Source organism: Sceloporus occidentalis, unplaced genomic scaffold (genome assembly GCF_023333645.1).
Source record: "Sceloporus occidentalis isolate IW3139 unplaced genomic scaffold, rSceOcc1.0.p SCAF_10, whole genome shotgun sequence".
Lineage (NCBI taxonomy): Eukaryota > Metazoa > Chordata > Lepidosauria > Squamata > Phrynosomatidae > Sceloporus > Sceloporus occidentalis.
In genome coordinates this window covers 38673369-38683891 of record NW_028316990.1, presented here as the reverse complement: position 1 = coordinate 38683891, position 10523 = coordinate 38673369, and the positions used below count along the sequence as shown (strand labels likewise).

At 44.9% G+C, this 10523-nt stretch overlaps 1 protein-coding gene across 6 annotated transcripts in view; it reads left to right on the top strand.

The window, feature by feature from the left end:
* Positions 1–251: 251 nt before the first annotated feature.
* The window catches only part of EMP2 (epithelial membrane protein 2), a 24090-nt gene continuing 13818 nt past the window's right edge, over positions 252–10523 (top strand). Inside the window, exon 1 of one of the 6 annotated variants that reach the window (XM_089540350.1) lies at positions 252–283. The gene's annotated coding sequence lies outside the window, so the exon portion shown is untranslated. Of the gene's footprint in view, positions 284–1479; positions 1622–5139; positions 5159–8543; positions 8787–10523 lie in introns of those variants that run through there. The other 5 variants (XM_089540354.1, XM_089540349.1, XM_089540351.1 and 2 more) reach the window with 5 other exon arrangements.

The window sequence follows — 10523 nt, the reverse complement described above, 5'->3', positions numbered from 1 at the left end:
TATGGGGTGGGGTCAACTAGATGAAATGCAAACGGAGAAGGTGCCTCTCCCAGGGTTGGGAGTCAGTTTGCAAAAAGGGAGAATCCTGATGGAAAATATTTATAAGATCTTAATGGGTTTTTTGTTAAGATTTCCCTCCCACTTTCCTTTGCTTTTAGCTATCTGACTGGCCTTTAGCCAAGGATCCCTTAAGTTTAAAGAATCCTTTAAATTAAACCCACGAGGACCGACAGCAAGTACATCAGGGCCTGGAAGAGTAGAGGCATTGAATCCAGTTTGCATGGTGAGTTGACACTTGGGTAAATCCTATTGGTTTGCTCTATTGAATTACAGTACAGAGTTGGAAGGGCCATTGAGTTCAAGAAATCTTATTCAAGAGCTGGTCTGGGCTTATAACCATGAACCAGTGGCCTCAAATTACAAGAAAAGAGGTTCTACCTAAACATCTTTCCTTGACTTGAGCCTACTTCTAATCATATATGCATGCTCCCATCTTCTTTCTTTCAATGAGTCTCAAAGGTGCTACAAGGTCCCTTTGCATACCTTTTCCCCAGACTAACACCGCTGTGTCTTTCAATTCTAAATACAACTGTTTTTTTCATTATATCATTATAGAGTGCAAAGGGATCTATCTTGTAGTGCCTTTGAGACTTCAGCTGAAAATATTGTGACCTAAGATTTCCTAGACTTGGTCCAATCCTAAAATGCAAAGAATATTGATCTGCAAAGAGATCTTGCAGCACCCTTGAGATCCACTAAAAGAGAGAAGGTGGGATCAGGAGCTTTCCTTCTACTTCTCAAATGCAAAAGCATGTCAGTTTGCAAAGGAATCTTGTAGCACCTTTGAGACTAACTGAGCTAAAGATATTATAGCTTAAAGCTTTCCTAGACTTGTGGGACTTTATCACACGGGGGACACATTCGTCATTAAATAGATATTAAAGTGTTATTACAGCATCCTGTGAACATAGCATTAATGCCAACTAATTGTGCGAAAGGTTTTCACACACACACACACACACACACCACAAAAGAATACATTGGTCTCCTTCCTCAAATGAAAAAGGACATCAGTTTGCAAAAGGATCTTGCAGCACCTTTGAGAGACTCACCGAAAGACAGAAGATGACCTTTCTTAGACCTGAGCCTATTTGTACATAGGCATGCATGCATGCTACCATCTTTCTTTCAGTTTAGTCTCACAGATGCCACAAAATCCCTGATATTCCAGAGTCGCTCGGCGGCGAGGTCTTTGCATCCTACAAGGCTGACTTTGCTTTGCTATTTTTGTCCTGGTTTTTGGAAGCATTTCCCCCTTTTCTTCTTCTTTCTCTCTCTCTCTGACTGTCTGTCTCTTTCCCTTCCCTTCCCTGGAGTGGCCAGAGAGGCATTTTGGAAAGGAAAGGGGGGGAACCACCCCCTTTTCCCCTCCCTCCCTCCTTCTCCTTTTCCTCCTCCTTTCTTCCACACCCAGCTTGGCTTCTGACATCAGCAGAGGAGGGAACCCAGAGCCAGACCTGCAAAACAAGCCCCACTCTTCTCCTCTCCTTTGGCTACCTCCACTGTGGTCCCAGTGGCCCACCGCACACTACCGGCCTGTGAGTAGCCACAACTGGGAAGGGTGAGAAAGAAAGAAGGAAGGAAGGAAAGAAGGGAGGTGGAGAGGTGGAGGGAAAAAAGAAAAAACTTCTGGAGAACTCCCAGGCGCTCGCACATTCTTTGCAGCAAGAAAGCCAGATGTGAAGTGGAACAGATGGAAGGGGAAAAGGGGGGAATTCGTCCTGGGAAGGCTTGTTGGAGGGCCTTTGCTAACAAAGGATGGAAAGAAGGAAAGGAGTGTGCCATTTGGGAGGACAAACAACTTCAAAGGCAACGCTTCCCTCCCATTTTAGCCCAAAAGAAAGAAAGTATCAGAGAGCTTTTTTGCAGCTGTTGCTCTTCTCTCCCAATCTCACTTTCTCTTTTTTTCCTTTGCAATTTTGTTTCCAGGCCTCAGGAAAACATAAAAGGAAGCAAGAGGTGGCTGGGATTTTAAATGCCATTTTAAATAATAATAATAATAATAATAATAATAATGATAATGTTTCCCTCTCTTCCTCTCCTCCCTTCCTCTGGTCCTGTCTTGAGAAAGAAAGCAGCAGGCTTGGGTTTTTAATTTTTTTACTGTTTTGAATTTGGATTGCAAAAGGTTCCAAAATTGGAGGGAAGGTTACTGCCGTCAGGATTGTATTACTGCCTCTTCCTTGGTTTCTCCTCTTTCCCTTCTCTTTTAATATTTGAGATGCAGAAAGATTTAAAAAAAAATTAGTAGAATTGTAACTTTAATCTTAATTGTATTAATCAGAATTGCCCCGTTTTGCATGGGTTTCTTTCTTTCTTTCTTTCTTTCTTTCTTTCTTTCTTCCTTCCTCTGTGGATTTGTCTTTTGCTGACCTGGCTGCAAATAAACTTCACCCAAAAGTATAGCTAAGGGTGAAATTTGTACCCCAAACAATAAATTTATAAAATTACAGTAACTTAAACTTGAGCATTTAGAGCTAAGAGGTTAGGAGTCCAAGGAAAAAGAGTTGGCAGAGATGTCCGTGGGGAGGCAACAAATGCAAGAGGTCTGGGTGTGAATGATGGGCACTGTCTTTCTCTCTGCAATGCTAGCAGTTTGGGGAGAATGTAATCAGGGCGACAGGGGACTTATTTTTGGGGGACCAAGGCCCTCATTTTGCTCTTCTCAAACCAAGAGCTACTCTTCTGGGTGCATCATTTAAGAGGAGTTAAATCCAGATGGGTGGCACTGATGATTTTTCAAATGCAATTTGGCTGGCTTGCCTTCTAGTGGGCTGACATGGGATTGCCTTTGTGTTTAGCCAAGGTGGATCCTCACCTGTCCTGTTTTTCCCTTTCCTTTCCGCACCCTTTTCGGCACCTTTCTTAGGGTGGGATCAGGCGCAGAAAGGGAATAACCCACGTTGCAAACCGGCTGAGACTGTGTGACTTGTTGTGTCGCTTTATGTGCAAAACCAGACCTTTGAAGGTTTCTGTATGTACCTTCGAGTCACCTTCAAGTTTTGGTGGCCCCATTAATTGCACAGAGTTTGCTTAGGCAAGGAGTATTCAGAGGCGGCTTCACCAGTTCCTTCCTCTGAAATGGAGCCTACAGTATTCAGTATTCATTGGTGGTTTCCCATTAAATAACTTCCATGATCAGATGTAACTTGGTGCCTTTAGGGCATTTGTCTGTCCATCTTCAAGTCTCCTGTTGACTTACACCGACCCCATGGATTTTGTAGGGTTTTCTTAGGCAAGGAGTCCTCAGAGCTGGTTTTGCCAGTTCCTTCCTCTGAAACTGAGCCTCCAGCAACTGATATTCATTAGTGGTCTCCTATCCAAGGATTAACCAGGGCTGAGCCTGCTTTGCTTCCAAGATCAGACTAGATCTGGCCCTTTAGAGTATTTACAACTTGCAATTTTCCTTTCCCGATGACATCGCATTTCACTATAAACCCCACCAGCATTGTCCCTGGCCCCTTTTTCTCCAGTCCTTATAGCGAGGAGGACAAATCTCCATGCAAAAGTGTGTGTCTTTGCATTATTTATTTCTACTTGTTGGCTGACGTCTTGTTCAGCAGTTGCAAGATCTTTTGCAGGAAGTATGGAAGCTGGGGATTCATGTTTATGGGTCAATAACAGCCAAACCTGAGCCCTTAAACCACCCATTGCAACTTGGGAATGCCTCAATAGAAGGCTTTCCAGAATTTTGGAGACGGGAAAGAATGAACTGCAATGCCCTCTGGTTATGGGATTTCTTGAGGCAACTGACTGTGGCAGGATCCTTGGGGAAGGTCTCTGTCCAGTCACATATTCTTAATACACAATGTGCCATGCACACATTTTTGTGTGCATTGCAGACAAGCATTTTTCGAAACACCCCAATCTGCAGCGTTTTGGAAGTGGAGGATGCTACCAGGCTGCGAAAGTAGAGTTTTTATGGGGTTGGCATCATTAGGCACAACTGTGACAACAGATATCTATCTTGAAATATCTTCAGGGCACAAACTGGTGGATTAAAACGGCAAGAAAGAGATTAGGAAGAATGTCTTGACTGTAATTGCTGCTGGAGAGCTCTAGGGTATTTGTTCAAGGTAGTAGCCATTCAAATCTCTGACAGGGGGAATTTTTCTTTTTGGAGAAACCACAACACCCAGAATCCCCCACCCAGCCTTGCTACCTCATGCATCTGAGGAAGTAGACTCAAGTCTATGAAAGCTCATGCTACCAACTTCTCTGTTTTCAGTGAGTTTCAAAGATGCTGCAAGATCCCTTTGCAGATTGGTTTAAACCCTGCTTTCAGCGCCTTAGGTGCATTCCCTTTTAAAGTTCAGGCTGAAACCCAGAGCGGATTCCCTCACCTCATACTGACCTGGGAGACAGGTGTGATCATGGAGGACATGATCCCATTCCCAATTCAACTCCAAATCATAGGACCCTAGAGTTGGAAGGGACCCCAAGGACCATACAGTCTAACCCACTTCTACCATGCAGGAATACATATGATCCTAGAGTTGGAAGAGACCCCAAGGGTAAACCCAACCACCCTCCGCAATGCATGAAGATGCCACCAAAGCACTTCTGACCGATGGCCATCCAGCCTCTGGTTATAAACCTCCAAAGAAGAAGACTCCTCCATCTTCTGAGGCAGCGTCTTCCATTGTCGAATAGCTCTTACCATCAGGAATTCCTTTCTAATGTTTAGGTGGAACCTCTTTCCTCATTATTTGCATCCATTGCTCCATATCCTATTCTCTGGAGCATCAGAAAACAAGGTTGCTCCATCCCCAAAATAACATCCCTTCCAATATTTAAACTGGGCTAACATGCCCCAACAATCCTAGAGTCGAAAGAGACCCCAAAGTCCATCCATTCCAAACTCATTCTGCCATGCAGGAACACACAATCCAAGCTCTCCCTGGGACAGATTGCCATCCAGCTTCTGTTTAAAGACCTTCTTAACCTTCTTTTCTCAGGCGAAACATACCCAGCTCCCATACAGCTTCATGGTTTCCAGACCTTCCACCATTTTGGTCACCTTCCTCTGGACGTGCTCCAGCTTGTCCACATCGTTCTTGAACTGTGGTGCCCAGAACTGGACACAATATTATTCCAGGTGAGGTCTGACCAAAGCAGAAGAGAGAGGGGCTATTGCGTCCCTTAACTCAGAAACTATGCAGCCTAGAATCACCTTTTTAGCTGCTGCATCACACTGTTGGCTCAGGTTTAGTCCCTTCAGCATTTGTCTTTGAGAGAGTGGTAGACATCATAACGTCCTTTGCCTCGGGCAGAAAATTGTCTTGGGATGCCGCATCCCAGGCTTCGTTGGTCAGGTTGCTAGCTTCTGTAAGACCTTGGAGGAACCATGAAGAGGTGGCCGCCTGGTTAATTATAAGCCTGCTTCTAAAAGTTGTTGGAATTGCTGGCAAGGCACTTACAGAGCCGTTCCGAAAACCTGTTCCCCTGCTCCACAACGACACAAAAACACGGACACATATAAATTCCTTTAAAAGCCCTGAACAATCACTTTCCAAAAGGTTTGTGTGAATGAGCAAACAAGTGGGTTCCTTTGCATTGCATACCTGTCTCTTGGAGAGGAATATTGGAGGAAATACTCACAGCTTAGGATAACTTCAAAGCATTCCAAACAACCCTTTCCTCCACCATCAGCCTCTTTTTCCTTTAGTGGCTCCCATACTTGGGTCCTCCACAAGTTTTGGACTTCATCTCCCAGAATTTCTGACTGTTGGCCAAGCTGGCTGGGGCTTCTGGGAGTTGGAGTCCAAAACATCTGGAGGACCAAAGTTTGGGAACCGCTGCTTTAAGGTCATCCTTGCATGGTGTCCCTGGAAAGGATTTGGGTTGCTTTACAGGGGTCTTCTCCACAGTGGGACCCAAACTGTAGGATTTCTTCCTTGTGGGAATGCAACGAGGCTGAATGTTAAAATATGAACAAAATAAATTTGTTATCTAGGCACTGGAGATGTTTAGTACTAGGACCTTAGTGCTTGAAGATTGTGTGGTGTGATTATGACAGCGGGGCCCTTGGTATCCACCAGGGTTTGGGTCCAGGACCTCTATGGATACCAAAATCCATGGATGCTCAAATCCTATTATATACAATGGGACAGTATTATTATTAAGGGCCCTTGGTATCTGCTGGGGTTTGATTCCAGGACCCCCTAAGGATACCAAATTGATGGATGCTCAAGTCCCATGATATATAATGGGGTAATAAAAAGGGTAATCAAATAGTGCCCCTTCTATAAAATGGCAAAATCAACGTTTGCTTTTTGAATTATTTTTTGGGTGGGGGGAATATTTTCAAGTCATGGATGGTTGAATGCATGGATAAGGAATCCATGGACACAAAAGACCGGTTGTATTATTGTTATTAGCTGCTGGAATCCTATATGAGTAGGATACGAAAATCCGACTGTACTATTGATATTAGGCACTGGAATCCTGTATGACCTGTTATGTTACATAACTTTATGTATGTCTAGCTCTGTAGCAGGGGCTCTAAGAAACCCTGTTGTTGTTGTTGCTGTTGTTGTCGTGTGTCTTCCAGTTGTTTCTCACTTTTGGTGACCCTATCATGGGGTTTTCTTGGCAAGATTTGTTTAGAAGAGGTTTACCATTGCCTTCCTCCAAAGCTGAGAGAGTGTGACTTGCCCCAGGTCGCCGAGTGGGGAATTGAACCCAGGTCCCCAGGTCATAGACCAGTGCTCAAGCCACTATGCCATGCTTCACTAACCCTGTAAGTGAATTGCAAAGATGCGTAATGGCAAGAGGTTACCTCTTCTTTATTGCTGATGTTTTAAATGATGGATAAATGGTATTTTTCTATTGTGTCCTGACCTGGATTACTCTGAGAAAGGGAGGGAGGAATGAATGAATGAATGAATGAATGAATGAATGAATGAATGAACACAGCGGCCCCTTTGTGTTTGCTGGTGTTTGGTTGTAGGACTCCCCATGGATACCCAAATCCATGGATGCTCAAGTCCCATTAAATAAAATGGTGTCCTTTATAGAAAATATCAAAACCAAGGTTTGCTTCTTGGAATGTATATATTTAAAAGCCGCTGAAAAAGAGGGATGGCAGGGGATTAATTGGGACAGTCACTGCCAAAATGGGAGAACTAGACAGTAGGAACAAGCAATAGAAAGACGTGGAACTGGACATGCGGAGCACATTGCCTAAAGAATGGCCAGCACATGTGTGATTCACACATGATGTGTTGCGATTTACAACAAAAGTCTCTCTGTTGGTGGACACTGTCCCTTTGCCCCTGAGCCACAGAAGCCTTTCTATTCCCACTTAAAAGATCAAGTGTTTCCATGCAGTGCAATGAAAGGATTGAAGCCAACAAGGGCATTTCCAAGTGTCTCGCTCCGTGGAGTGAATCACGTAAACACTAAGCCGCATGTACCCCATGAATGCAGTCTCTCGCTTCAGTCACGGAGGATGAAACAACAGGCGCCACAAAAGTATTGATTGCTACACAACTTGGAACAGAATTGCAAAGGAACAGGCAGAGAGAGAGAGAGAGAGAAAGATAGATATGGATTGTGCCAAACAGAAGAAACATTTTCCACAATGCAAGCATCTGACTTCTACAGAACCTCATGCAGAAATATGGGCCTAAATCCTATTCTGTCCCCACTAGAGTGGACCTACTGAATCAATGTGGTCTCCCTGTGCGTTGGCTCATCGTTCCACAATACTTCCAGCTTTCCAGGTTTGGCAGGGACAGTCTGGATTAATCTCCTCCTTCCCCATTTTCCCCCAGTTGCTTTTAAAATGTCCCGGTTCCTCTCCATCTCTCTTGTCCTTCTGCTTCCCCCCTTTGTCCTCAGTTTACTTCAATTTCTGCAGATTGAATTCAAAGTACAAAAGTATCAGATGAACATCACAAGTCCCTAATGTACATCAGAAGTTCCTAAATGCACATAAGAAGTGCCCAATGCTCTTCTGAAGTGCCCAATTCACATCAGAAGCACCTAAATGCACATCAGAAGTAACTAATGCACATCAGAAGTCCCTAGTACACCAGATGCAACTCAGAAGTCCCTAATGCATATCAGAAGTCTCTAAAGTGTATGAGAAGTGCCTGGTGCACATCAGAAGTGCCCACTGTGCATCAGAAGTACCTAATGGACATCAGAAGCACCCAGTGAACATCACAAGTCCTTAATGTGCATCAGAAGTTTCTAAATGCACATCAGAAGTGCCCAGTGTGCATCAGAAGTACCTGATGGACATCAGAAGCACCCAATGCACACCAGAAGTGGCTAATGCATATCAAAAGTGGCCAGTGCACACCAGAAGTCCCTAATGTACAAGAGAAAGACCTGATGCGATTGCAGCACACTTGCTGGTGGCAAGTGTGTATTTTTACATTTCCCTAATGGGCTTTTGTCTCTACTATGATTTTATCAAGTTTTGAAATGCAAGCTGTGAATGGAGAAACTTGGAGTAGCTCTCTTGGCTCATGAGCGGTGTCCGCACCATCCTGATCATGAGACTTGCATAGAACCTCAGATTCGCACTCAGCTCCCTACTCCAAACCTAGGAAAACGATCTTTGCGATGTTTGCATTGTCTCCAAAGTTTCAAATTGCCAGCCGTCGCCCTGAGCAAAGCCAGCCCCACCTCTGGGAGGAGAAGGAGGATTTGGTCACCGGAGCTCCCTGTTTGTGTGCATTTCCTGCAAGGAAAACATCCAGGTGTCGAAACAGGTAGAGCTCAAATTGCAATGTATCTTTTGTGTCTTGGGTGTATTAAATCTTTCCTCTCCCTGGATTGGGCCCAAGTAGTGGCCAACTCCCAACCCTCCTTGCCTTCCCCACAAAGATTCGGCTTTCTTTTTTTACGCTCCCAACAAATGTTTGGAACTATTGCTATTTTGAAGCGTTGCAAAAAAGAGACTCCTCAAAACTATTTGGAAAACAGGCTTCCAGCCTACATTCCTCCGTCCGTTTGGTGTTTTGTGTGTTGTTTAGACACTTTCCAAGGCCATTGCACTGTCCCACAGCTGGAAGCAGGATGCTGGGAAGGATGGACTTTCTCACCCCTGGAAGTGACCCAGGGACCCAGGTTCGAGTCCTGACTGAGCCACAAACCCCACCGAGAGACAGTTTTAGCAGACAACCAGTGAGTTTTCCTTAGGGCTTTCCTAGGCAAGGGATCCTTGGAAGTAGTTTTGCCAGTTCTGAAATACAGCCTCCAACACTTGGGAATCTCATTGGTGGTCTCCCATCCGAGGACTGGCCAGGGCTGACTCTGCTTAGCTTCCAAGATCAAAAAGGATCTGGTGCCTTTAGGATGTTTAGACATTTTGTGTGTGTGCCTTCAAGTTGCCCTTTGACTTATGAATTTCAGAGAGTTTTCTTGGGCAAGGAATCCTTGGAGGTGGTTTTGCTCTAAAACAGAGACTACAGCACCTGGGATTCATTGGCGGTCTCCCCTCCAAGGACTAACCAGGGCTAACGCTGCTTGGTTTCCAAAGTCAAATGGGATCTGGTGCTTTTAGGGTTGTGCGGGAGTCAATACAGAGCTGCAAATACATTTATACACATCCACATCCTAGCATAGCATCCTTTACACAAATAATTTGAGATTGCAAAAGGTATGTATTTTCCTCTCTGGTTTGCAATAACTTGCAGAAGGCATATTGCGATGAGTGGGAATCAGAAGTTTAATTGATGAAATAGCTTGCGTTGTATTGTTTCTGAAGGGGGTCCTGAAGCTGGACTAGATGTGACTCTGGCTTTTAAAAATGCCTTGGACAACGCAGTTTGGCTCCATGGCGTCCAGCCGCAGATGTTCCCCTTTCCTCCATTTCTCCTTGGAAGCCCTTCAAGAGGGAGAAGGGATGGAGATCCTTTGGGAACATCGTTCTGGCTAATTGGCTAATGACATCCTTGTGAGAAGCGTCAGGCGCATCATTCCCTGGCGCATGGAAATGCGGCTTAGCGGACAAGGAGCGTTATGTTTGGGGCCCATCATGTGCCACTTTTTGGGTCTGGACCAAATTGGAGATGCCAATGTCCACCTCACAGGACTAGATTGCATGCATCCTCTGTGCCTTTTGATCTTGTACCCTCCACATATGGTTGGACTGCAACTCCCATCATGCCCAGGCATTGCAAACCATTCAAGCTTGACCAAGGGATGGGTCATTTGTGGCCCTCTAGAGACTGCTGGGCTGCAAATCCTTTCTTCCCCAGGCAGTGATGAAGGGAAAGTGGGAGTTGCAGTTAATATATTGGAGATTAACAATTTGCCCATCCTGCTCTGGTTGAAATGCCTGTGCTAAGTGGGGATGATGAGAGCTGCAGTCCAGAAAGACCTGGAGGTACACACTTTGCTCATCCCTGCCCCTAATTCAGCCAGCTGTGTTGGCTGATGGGAATTGTAGTCCACAAATATCTGGAGAAACTACATGTTGCCTGTTCCCAGTTTGGTCGGGGATG